Raw genomic sequence first — 10,102 nt, 5'->3', positions numbered from 1 at the left:
ATATAAATTATAAATATATTTTAAAATTTTAATACATTTATATATAAATTTATATACTTTTTTAAAAGTTTATCTATTTATTTATATAAATATGCATATATAGAGAGAGGGAGGAGAGAGAGAGAGAGAAGAGAGACACATGATAGGCAAGGGATGGGGGGGAGGGGTGTTCAATTAAGTGGTCAAAAACTTAATTGAATTGGCGATTTTAGAAACTATTCAACAATATTTATTGAAGTAATATTACCATGATGAATATAACAAATATTCATCCTTGGCATAATGTGTTTGTTGTGTTTACTTATTATATTAAGTGAAGTTTTAACGTCATAAAAAATAACTATAAACCAATTGGATAAAACATGTAGTTAGACTACGCATTAGATGACAACGATAGAACCAACCCTTAGGGATCGGTTTGAAACGTTCCAAGTCCAGGACCTCAGATAGGACATTAAGTGTTTTAGAAAGACTTGTACTCATTGGATAAGTGTCATGTTTCATTAATAATAGAAATAGGCCGTCTACACAATTTTAGTAGATGAACTGACTTGCGAAAATCGCATATAGAAACCTTGGAGGCTTGGACTATATGACTGAAATTCCTAACTCCAATAGTTGGGATTGATCCTCGAACTTGAGGAATCATGTCAGCCGCATACATATGAAGGTTTTATCTTGGATTTGGTAAGAGTTGATCGTGTCTTTGTTATGGTTAGTATAAGCCTTGTCAAGTGCACTTAGAATATATATTGACGATTGTAGATTCCAAGAGAGAATTTGTTCATTGTCAGTATTTGATAGAATGTCTTCTACACACTTTGAGATACTTTAGACTCTTTACAAATCTTTGGCCAAAGAGATTGTCAAAAGGAATGGTTCCCTAGGTCGATCAATATAGTAAACACATATCGAGTATGAAGCATAGTTTGCCTATTCAAGAATGAAAATATATGCGCAATTTCATGCCCTACACTAAGGCTCAGAGACGATTGATGGAAGGATCGTACCTGTATGAAACTCGAAAGTCTAAATATCTATGCCAGCATTCACCTAAAGACTAGTCTCATGGACCATTGCTAGATGACTACCCATGATAATGAGCATTTTTTATTAAAGGTTCATAAGAAATAATTAATTAAAATTGAATTTAATCATCAATTATATTGCATGTAAGTTCAAGTCTACCTGAAGGTGAACTTAAAGAGTCATGTACAAACCAATGCAAAAGTGATGGAATTGATTAGGACTTTATTCCAGAAGAAGTAAATTAATTTAGTTTGATTAAATTAATTCTCCGAGAATATAAATGATTGGACGGATTATATGTGGGACAATTCTCTCTCTCTCTCTCTCTCAAGCTAGCCGAAAATCCCTTCTCTTCCTCTTGGTTCTTCTTAACTTTGAATCAAGTCAAGACCAGGAGTAAATCAAACACACTGATCAATAGTTTTTTTCTATTTGTCTTCCTAGATCTCATACTTTCTTGCAAGAGGATGTAGATCTCTTCCCGATGTGGTGCGTAGTGCTTTAGATGGATTCTATATTTGGATCTTCCATGAACAAGATCAGGACGACCCATGTAGCCGGTTACAGAAAACGAAAGAGGTAATGGTTTCATAATAATATATAATAATATATCTATGTTCCTTTTCGTTTTGTAGTCCATAAGCCATATGCATTATCTATGCTACTTTTATCTCTCATTTTAACACACCAAATGCATAGGAATATAGAAGGTATACACCTTGATTTGGATTTAATTGATTTTTAATGTCCGTGCTTTTTATGCTTTCGTTATATTCCTGAGTCAATCCATAATTTTCATGCCTGTGCGCACACGCGCTACTATCCAGGCACTGCCGACCGATCACACTCGAACAACTGGGCCATTCTTTCATCATCATTTATCAGAATTTTAGATTTTTATTTTCTGCATATTTTTAGAAACTATTCACTATGTTTGTTTTTGTTTTTGGCCCATCTTAACTTTTGCATGTTTGGATCATATTATCTTGCAGTTTTCTAACATGTTTTAAAGTGTTTTACTTTATTTTGCAAACTATGGCCCACTCTAATTTCTGCAACTAAATTATAGAACGTACGGCAAAAGAACGTCTTCATTCTATGGCAAAAGAACGTCTTCTCTCCACCTCTGATTTCACCGCCATCGTCGCCGTTCTGATGACCCACTGGCCGAGATGTATACCCGTCAATTCCCCTCCTCAAGGCGAACATTTCGGTATGTTTTGATTCAATTTTCATCCATCTTTCCAATTTGTAGTATATTTAACCACCTTCTACATTCAAACGTCAATTTGCCACCGTTTGAACGCCTTATGCCGGCGAACCACCACCATTCGTCTGCCCATCGTCCGTCGAGGCCAACGGACCCTCACCCATCGAGTTTCGACAACTGTACGACGAGATTGAGTTTCTTCACCGAAACGCCGATCATTTCACCGCCACAATTCTTCGCAGTTGATGGTGATTTCACAAAGGTTGGCTGATTTTCTATGTATTTTTGAGTGGATTCAATTTTAATTTTTTTTTTTTTGTAATTTATTGAAATGCCTTCAATTGAATTATTGAATCAATTGTATCACCAATATTATTGCTGCAACTGAGCATGTGCGCTTTTGGTTCGTTTGTGACTTTTTACCGACATATTATCAGCTTTTTTTTTGTTAGTTTTTACCATACTGTCAGATGTTGTGACTACAACAGTGCTCGTGTACATTTATGAATGATTCGATACTTTCAAAATATTTCACTATTTCGCCCGTCAAACAATAATGGTGGAGAGTATTCTCCTTCCTCTATATATTTATGTAACTTTAGATGAATTTTGCACTTTCACTCTTTCTTCTCATTCGCAAACATTGTACGAGTAGTCAATTTGGTTACTTTGCTTGGAGTAAAGCATTGCGTCGTAGTTGTTTACAAGCTTATTTCGTTGGAGATTTTCGTTGTTGGTGAAGTTTTGTCATCCATATAACATTGTCCATTACTACTTTTTGTGATTAAGGTATGTATATGAACTTTTGCTTTGTGGATCTTTGTTGTCTGTGTATGGATTCAATCGGGTATATAATATTGAGATGTAATTTGCTTCTACGATATGGCTTAGTCTGCAATTTGGTTAGGCTTAGTCTAAGTTGGAGAGGAGTTTATGTTTTAGAATTGATATAGCATGCTTTTGTTGTAAATATGATGTCATTTTTCCTTCAAATGGTTTGTGGATTTTGTTTATGTTGGGTTAATTCATACATATGTGTAGCCAATGTCTCTTTTGGTGGTCTCTTGTAAATTGATTGCTTTTTGTGACTTCCTTTCGACGTCCTTTATACAGTTTCGATACCTCATTTGGCCTCCTTGATTTAGGTTCTATTATTATAAAGTCAACATTTTTGTAGTTTCATTACTTGAACTGTATTCTTGGGACTGTTATAGAAGCCGTGATTGAACTAGTTTTTGAAATACTTGAATCTTGTTTTCTTTTGGTCATCCATTCTGAATCATGTTTTATTTTGGTCGGCTTATAAATTTCTTGTTTTGTTGGTTTCCTGCCATTGAAAGATAGTAGTATGGACTAGAGGTTAGCACATGACATATAATGAAAAACCCGTTATTAGTTCTTCAACCTATCCACATTTGAGTTTTCTTGGGCTGTCGATTGGACCATTTTTCACATTGCAATATCAGACGAACAATTCATAAAGGATCAATAATAATCTATAGAGATGGGAATTAGGTGGATTGTTGTGATGCGGGCACATTGCTTAATCCGGCATAAATATTTGTTGTTTGTTTATTATTACAGGTGTACAGGGGCTGACTTACCTTTTGTTTTTGTTTTTTTTTATCCCTCATTTGTGTTATTTGAGATATGCCTCTGGTTTTTCTATTTTCCAGAATTTCATAAGTAGTGCTTTTCTTCATACTGATATACTGGTTTCATTAGTTATTGGAATTTGTCATGTGCCAGCCTAGGATATTTTTCAGATACAGCTGTATCTCTCTAAAATGGATGGGCACACATGTACGTGCATATTGGACTGGCATATATGTCTACATTTCTGTGTTTGTTTTGGGGAAGGGGGTTTTTGTTGTCTTTTATTCTCAACTATATTGGGTATCCTCCCTAAATACTTGTTTACACCTTAGAAATAAAAAATTATTTGATTTTCTTTATCTCAAATATCAGATGAAAAATAATTATTAGTTCCTCTTAAAAATATCCTGTCATAGAGCTAAAGGCATTCAGCTTTGGAACCTATCCTGCGTGTTTATATTTAGGAATAACAAGAGAAGATAATTGGTCAACTTGTTATTCACTGCCTTCAAGTTATTGCCTTTGTTGTTTGTTTGTCTGAATGATTGATTTTGTCCTTAGACATTAATTCCATATGATAATGAAGAGGTTAGTGTCAGCCTTGCTTGTTCTGAAAGATAATATTTAGAAACATGTTTTTGTAGTTTGCCTTTATGGGTATTGTTTTTGAGGAGTATTATAGTGTAGGACATTGTAAGGGATATGTTATTATAGTGTAGGACATTATAAGATGTCTTAGACTTGACATGATTACAAATTTTATCTTTTTATTTGAAAAATTACCAATAATCCTCTAATTTTAACATACGTTTAACAACTAACATAATTCGTTGGCCATTGTTAGAAGCACATCCATTTGTTGTGGTGGAATGAATAAAATGTCTTTATATACTAAGAATTAAAATTTCTTTATTTTTTATTTTGTTATAATTTTTTTTTATGAACTAAGTGAATTATTTATTTTTTAATTTTTTAATTTTTTTCATCCATCCTGTATGGTTTTTTTATAAATTCTTAATTTATAATTTTTAAATAGACCAATTTTTGAAAAATAATATACACATGTATCTAGTAATTGGGTTTTTCCTTTTTGAATTTTTTTTTTGTTAAGGAGAAAAGTAAGTAAATTTTATTTATTTTACTTGGAGGATCGGAAATGTAGAGAACAAGGCCGGCCCACGTGCAGGGGACAATCTCTTTTAGTAAAAGTACAAAAGGCATGCTCAGTCTTATTTGCTAATGAATTACTGACACTCATTAACCTACTCATTTTATATATGAAATCAATTGTTAAATGGTAATTGAACAATTTAACTTTCCATAGCCAGTAAATTTAGAGTTTTGTGACTAATTATATTTAAAAATTCTTATAAATTATTTTTTAAAGTTTATAATAAATGAAAATTTATTATGAAACTAAATTCTTAAATTGTTTGTGTAAAATGATATAAGAAAATATTATCGCATATCTTTTTTAGCTTATAAGGACTTCTTTTAAAAAGAATATATATATCATATACTTAACGTTATCTTATATGATGTTTTAAACATTTATAAAATGGATAGGTACCTTCTTTCAATGAATTGCTAGAAATCAATGTCTGAAGGATGATTTTTTATCAAAATATGATCAATTATTTAAGTAAAGCATATTTTGTGAGATCAACTCAAGATTCATATTAATATATTTTGCCTAGTAAAATTGTTAAGTGTTATTTTCTATTTTCTTATTAAATATTAAAACTGTTTACATAGAGTTATCATGATTGAATTTTAAAAAAATAAGCATATAAAACAAATTTTGATATCATGAATAGATAATAAATTTGAATTAATATGACTCTACAACCTAAAAATTGTTTAAAATTAAAAAAATATAAAATTTTTTTGTCTCGTTGCAAAGATGCATCGGTCGGACGACATAGGTTCTTCGCATATGTCTCGCAGAGAAAATTCATTGGATCCAATATATGGAACGAATTTTCATCGAATTTATGCACGAAGAGTTTGTAAGCCACCGCCTGCAGTCATCAACTTTTTCACCCTCTGTCTGGGCTCGTATAACCGATGGGATGAATTCGGCATTCAACCCAAGTTATGTGTTTACCTCAGAACAACTCAAGGGTAAGCTGAACAGGATGCGTCGTGCATGGCGCCTGTTGAATGACCTTGTGAACAGGGGATATGGGTGGGGGTGGGACTATGATCGGAACACTGTTATAGATGAGTTTGGACATTTGGAGGAGCTCTGTCGGGCATTAACTTTTTCTATCTTAAATTTACATATAATGCGTACCACACCTAACATCTTGTTTGACCTCTAGTAAAGAAACATTCCACGTTTGCGACGTACATAAATTTCCTACTAACTGCCTAATGTAGGAAAATTCCAAGTATAAAAAAATAATTGAACATGGGATACCACACTTTGACCTGTGCACCCAAGTATTCGCAAGGAACACCGCAACGGGCGGCATTGCACGATTCTCCGCACAACCAACCCGAGCAGCCCAGACCGTATGTATCGGGGACGATCATCATATGATAGGTGAGAATTCAGGCAGTCGCCGTTCGCGGGAAGACTATGAAGATACAACATTTTCCGACACCCAGTCGATGCCGACACCTGGTGAATACTTTTCTACTGCGGGGGCACAAAGCTTTACATCACCATCTAGTAGCAAGCGCCCAACAAGGCGCGAGATGAGCGAATTGGACAACAAGAAGTGTGAGACACTGGACAAGTTGCAAGAGTCACTGCAGGGAAAGATTGACAGAACCAGCTAGAAAGCTACGGAGACTATCGAGCTTTGCGTAGATGAGTTGACAAAGTTTAAGGATCTGCCTGACATAATCTTCACCATAGCATTAGAGCGTTTTGATAGTCATAGCACTCGAACGATCTTCCTCCGTTTAGATGATGAGAACAAATTATTTTGGTTGTACTCATTGGGAAAGTAACTCATGCTTGTCATCTCGGACGACCATGGGTTAAATAGGTATTTGTGTTTAATTGGTGTGTTGTCATCTCGGACGACCATATTGTCCTTAATTGGTGTGTTGTCGCAATTGCTATGGGGCTGAACATCCCTACTCTGTTACTTTAAATTATTCGTCAGTTTATTATGATTGTTGATGCTTATTATCTAAACTCGAGATCCCATATTGTCGTTATTTTTTAAAATTTCAATTGCAGAACCATGGCGAGTGCGAGTGATAGAGCTGTTGAGTACACAAATTCCTCCATTGACAGCCCGGAGACACCCGGGACTCCAGGCAGCAACGAATCTATTGTCCCTGAAGAGTTTTATGCATTCAAAGATTTGATATGCCCGAAGTTGTTTAGAGAGACTGTACCTCGTAACACTAGTGCGCTGCAAGACGAAGGATAGGTAGTCGAGATAATGACAACCCCATACACTGGCAGGTTTTACGACAATATTTGCATGACAAAAGCATGCTTCTAAGCATTAGTTGATGCGTTAACTTCTAGGGGATTGTTGCCTCATGGTCAGACCTCGAGAGTTAGCTCCATTGAGGAGGTTGCACTCTTCATGCAGACGGTCGGCATGCATAAACGACCACGTGATAATATGGAGCGATTCCAACACTCACATGAGACTATTCACCGTAGATTCCACCGGGTGCTTTCCGCATTGTGCGCTATGGCACCCGAACTAATCACTCGCCCCAATTTTATAGACACTCATCCAAGGGTGGCTAGCAATCCAGATTTCTACCCATACTTTAAGGTACAAGTTGTATCATCATGGGTCTACTAGAGTCCGCCTTGCATTGTTGACGCTTTACTTGGCAATTCATCCATATAACTAATCTCCATTCATACTTTAACATTTCTTTCAACAAACCATAGGATTGTGTCGGAGCGATGGACAATACTTTGGTGCCTGCATGGGTCCCGCAGATAGATTAGAATTGATATCGGTCTCGTAAAGGGCGACTAGCACATAACATTTTGGCTATCTGTGACTTCGATATGAATTTTACGTATGTGTATGCTGGGTGGGAAGGGAGTGTGGCTGATGCCCATGTCTTGAACCATGCTATATCACAGGACCCAAATTTTCCTTTTCTCCAAATGGTGAGTAAACTAGTTAACATGATTCCATTATACACCATTAAAGGAGGACTAACAATTCTTATATTATCAATTCTGATGTTGATTTATGAAGTACTGCACGCAAGTATTATCTAGTGGATGCTGGATTTACAAACTACCAATATTTTCTTGCGCCTTACCGAGGTACTAGATACCACCTAGACGAGTATAGGGGTCATGGTCGCCGATACCGAACCTCACAGGACCTATTTAACCATGCCCATTCTCGTTTGCGAAATGTAATTGAGCATTGCTTTGTAGTACTGAAGAAGCTGTTTCCAATATTGCAGTGGGGGATACCGAGCTACCTTCTTCAGCACCAAGTGGATTTAGTTATCGCTTGTTGTACACTTCACAACTTCATCTGTAGGTTCAGTGATGATGACATCATTTTCAACGAACCAGAAGATGAAATTCCTCCTGATATAGATGCATTTTACCATAGAGGACATCTTACCGTGACCTAATTAGAAGCACAACGCATATTCTGTTGTAACATAACAATGCAGATGTGGGCATCTTATAATCCAACATAGGCATTGATAAACATAAAGTAATTACATCCGGATGTAATGTTAATGTGCAACTTTTGACTAGCGTGTAACAAGTACCAAATGATGATTATGAGTCAAAATTGGTTAGGGTCGTTACATTCAGCCCAGTGTACTACCTTTAAATGTGTTCAACATATAATTTAGATGTTCATAAGAATTTAATTATGGTATCAGCTCGGTGTATACATGTTTTATATTTTATACTCTAAGATTAGATGTTGCAAACCTGAACATAAACCAAACCAACGACATTTCTTACATAATTATTCTTGTTAACATTATTTTTCACAATGGTATGAGTATCTATTTTTTTCAGGCATGGCATATCGCAAATACTTGGAGCAGGCTGGCTTTCCACAGGAGGAGCATTGGACATTAAATGTTGAGCAGCGCTTAATGTGGATAATCGTTAACAACAACACCCTGGTCCCCATGAGAGACGATCATCGTGCGGAGGCACACATTTCTCAGTGGGTTCGTGCATTAAGATGGCATTTTGGGTAGCATTACACACGAGATCAGGTCCGTCAGAAATTTTAGAATTGAAGGAGCATTTTCGTCAGTTCCACGAAATCACTCAGATACCAGGGATTTATTATGACGTTGAAATATTTTGTATGGATTTTTCTGACGAGCTACGACCACGTACGACATGGGTATGACATGCTATCGCTTTAATTCAATCATTGCAACCTAACAACTGCCATTTTCAAATTAATATTTATTTTCAATGATTGGTTGTTAATATGAACCTATTGTATATCTACCCATTGGTTAGACGATACTACCAGTACCCAGAGCCTCATTACCCCAGCATGCTCGAGATATGGGGCCCAATTAGACTGCCGCTTGGTCCAACAGAGGTGCATAGTGATGGGGGGCATAGCCAGAGTAGTAATGCACCGCGTAGTTTTGTGAGAGGTGGTGAAGATGCCCCCATTATCATCTCGGGATCCACTGCAGCAACGAACCAAACGCATACTCATATTGCTAGTTGGGATGTAGTGGAACAGGTAGCTTGTGGGGATGGTGGCCCACGATTGGCGAGCAATATTTCATGAGTGCCACGTCGAAGTCTGGACATGGGTTCTGGAGTTGGCGGGATTAGATCATGGACAGATTATATTCGTCGCTTTGGCGTGCAATCCGACTGTGGAGGCCATTCGCATAGTGAGGGAGACAGTATAGCACGCTCACGGCGACCACAAGGAATTCCACCACGGCGATGTGACGGTCCTTAAGTAATAGTGGTATTGTTGTAGAATATATGAACCAGTCACATGTTGTCATATGTTAATTACAAAGTTAACGGAAACATGATTTTGTGCGTCTTTTATCATTCAATGACTGATGTGAACTGATTGTCGTAGTTTACTTGAACACTACTTTGTATTAATCCAAAATATATTTTCCAAACCATTGCAATATGTAGTTATAAATTTTAATTAGTTAATACTGGATTATGTGGATCTTCAAAATTATAAAAAATGAAGGATGCATTGGAGGGTTGATTTACATGTTAAAGGTTTGTATTTGATTTTTAAATACAAATATATTTCATTTTAACCACTTAATATTTTGTATGTAATACTT

At 36.0% G+C, this 10,102-nt stretch overlaps 1 long non-coding RNA gene across 2 annotated transcripts; it reads left to right on the top strand.

Annotated features, from left to right (window-relative positions):
* Positions 1,325-9,854, top strand: LOC110012575. 2 transcript variants are annotated; one of them, XR_002287785.1, is made up of 4 exons: positions 1,325-1,608; positions 2,099-2,501; positions 8,826-9,165; positions 9,288-9,854. It is a non-coding gene; the product is annotated as an uncharacterized LOC110012575 (long non-coding RNA). The 2 variants fall into 2 exon arrangements; XR_002287784.1 differs by lacking the exons at positions 8,826-9,165; positions 9,288-9,854 and having other exon boundaries at positions 2,099-2,623.

Source organism: Sesamum indicum, linkage group LG9, assembly GCF_000512975.1.
Source record: "Sesamum indicum cultivar Zhongzhi No. 13 linkage group LG9, S_indicum_v1.0, whole genome shotgun sequence".
NCBI classification, from domain to species: Eukaryota; Viridiplantae; Streptophyta; class Magnoliopsida; order Lamiales; family Pedaliaceae; genus Sesamum; species Sesamum indicum.
Note: the sequence above shows the minus strand (reverse complement) of the source record. Positions and strands in the feature narration are given on the sequence as shown.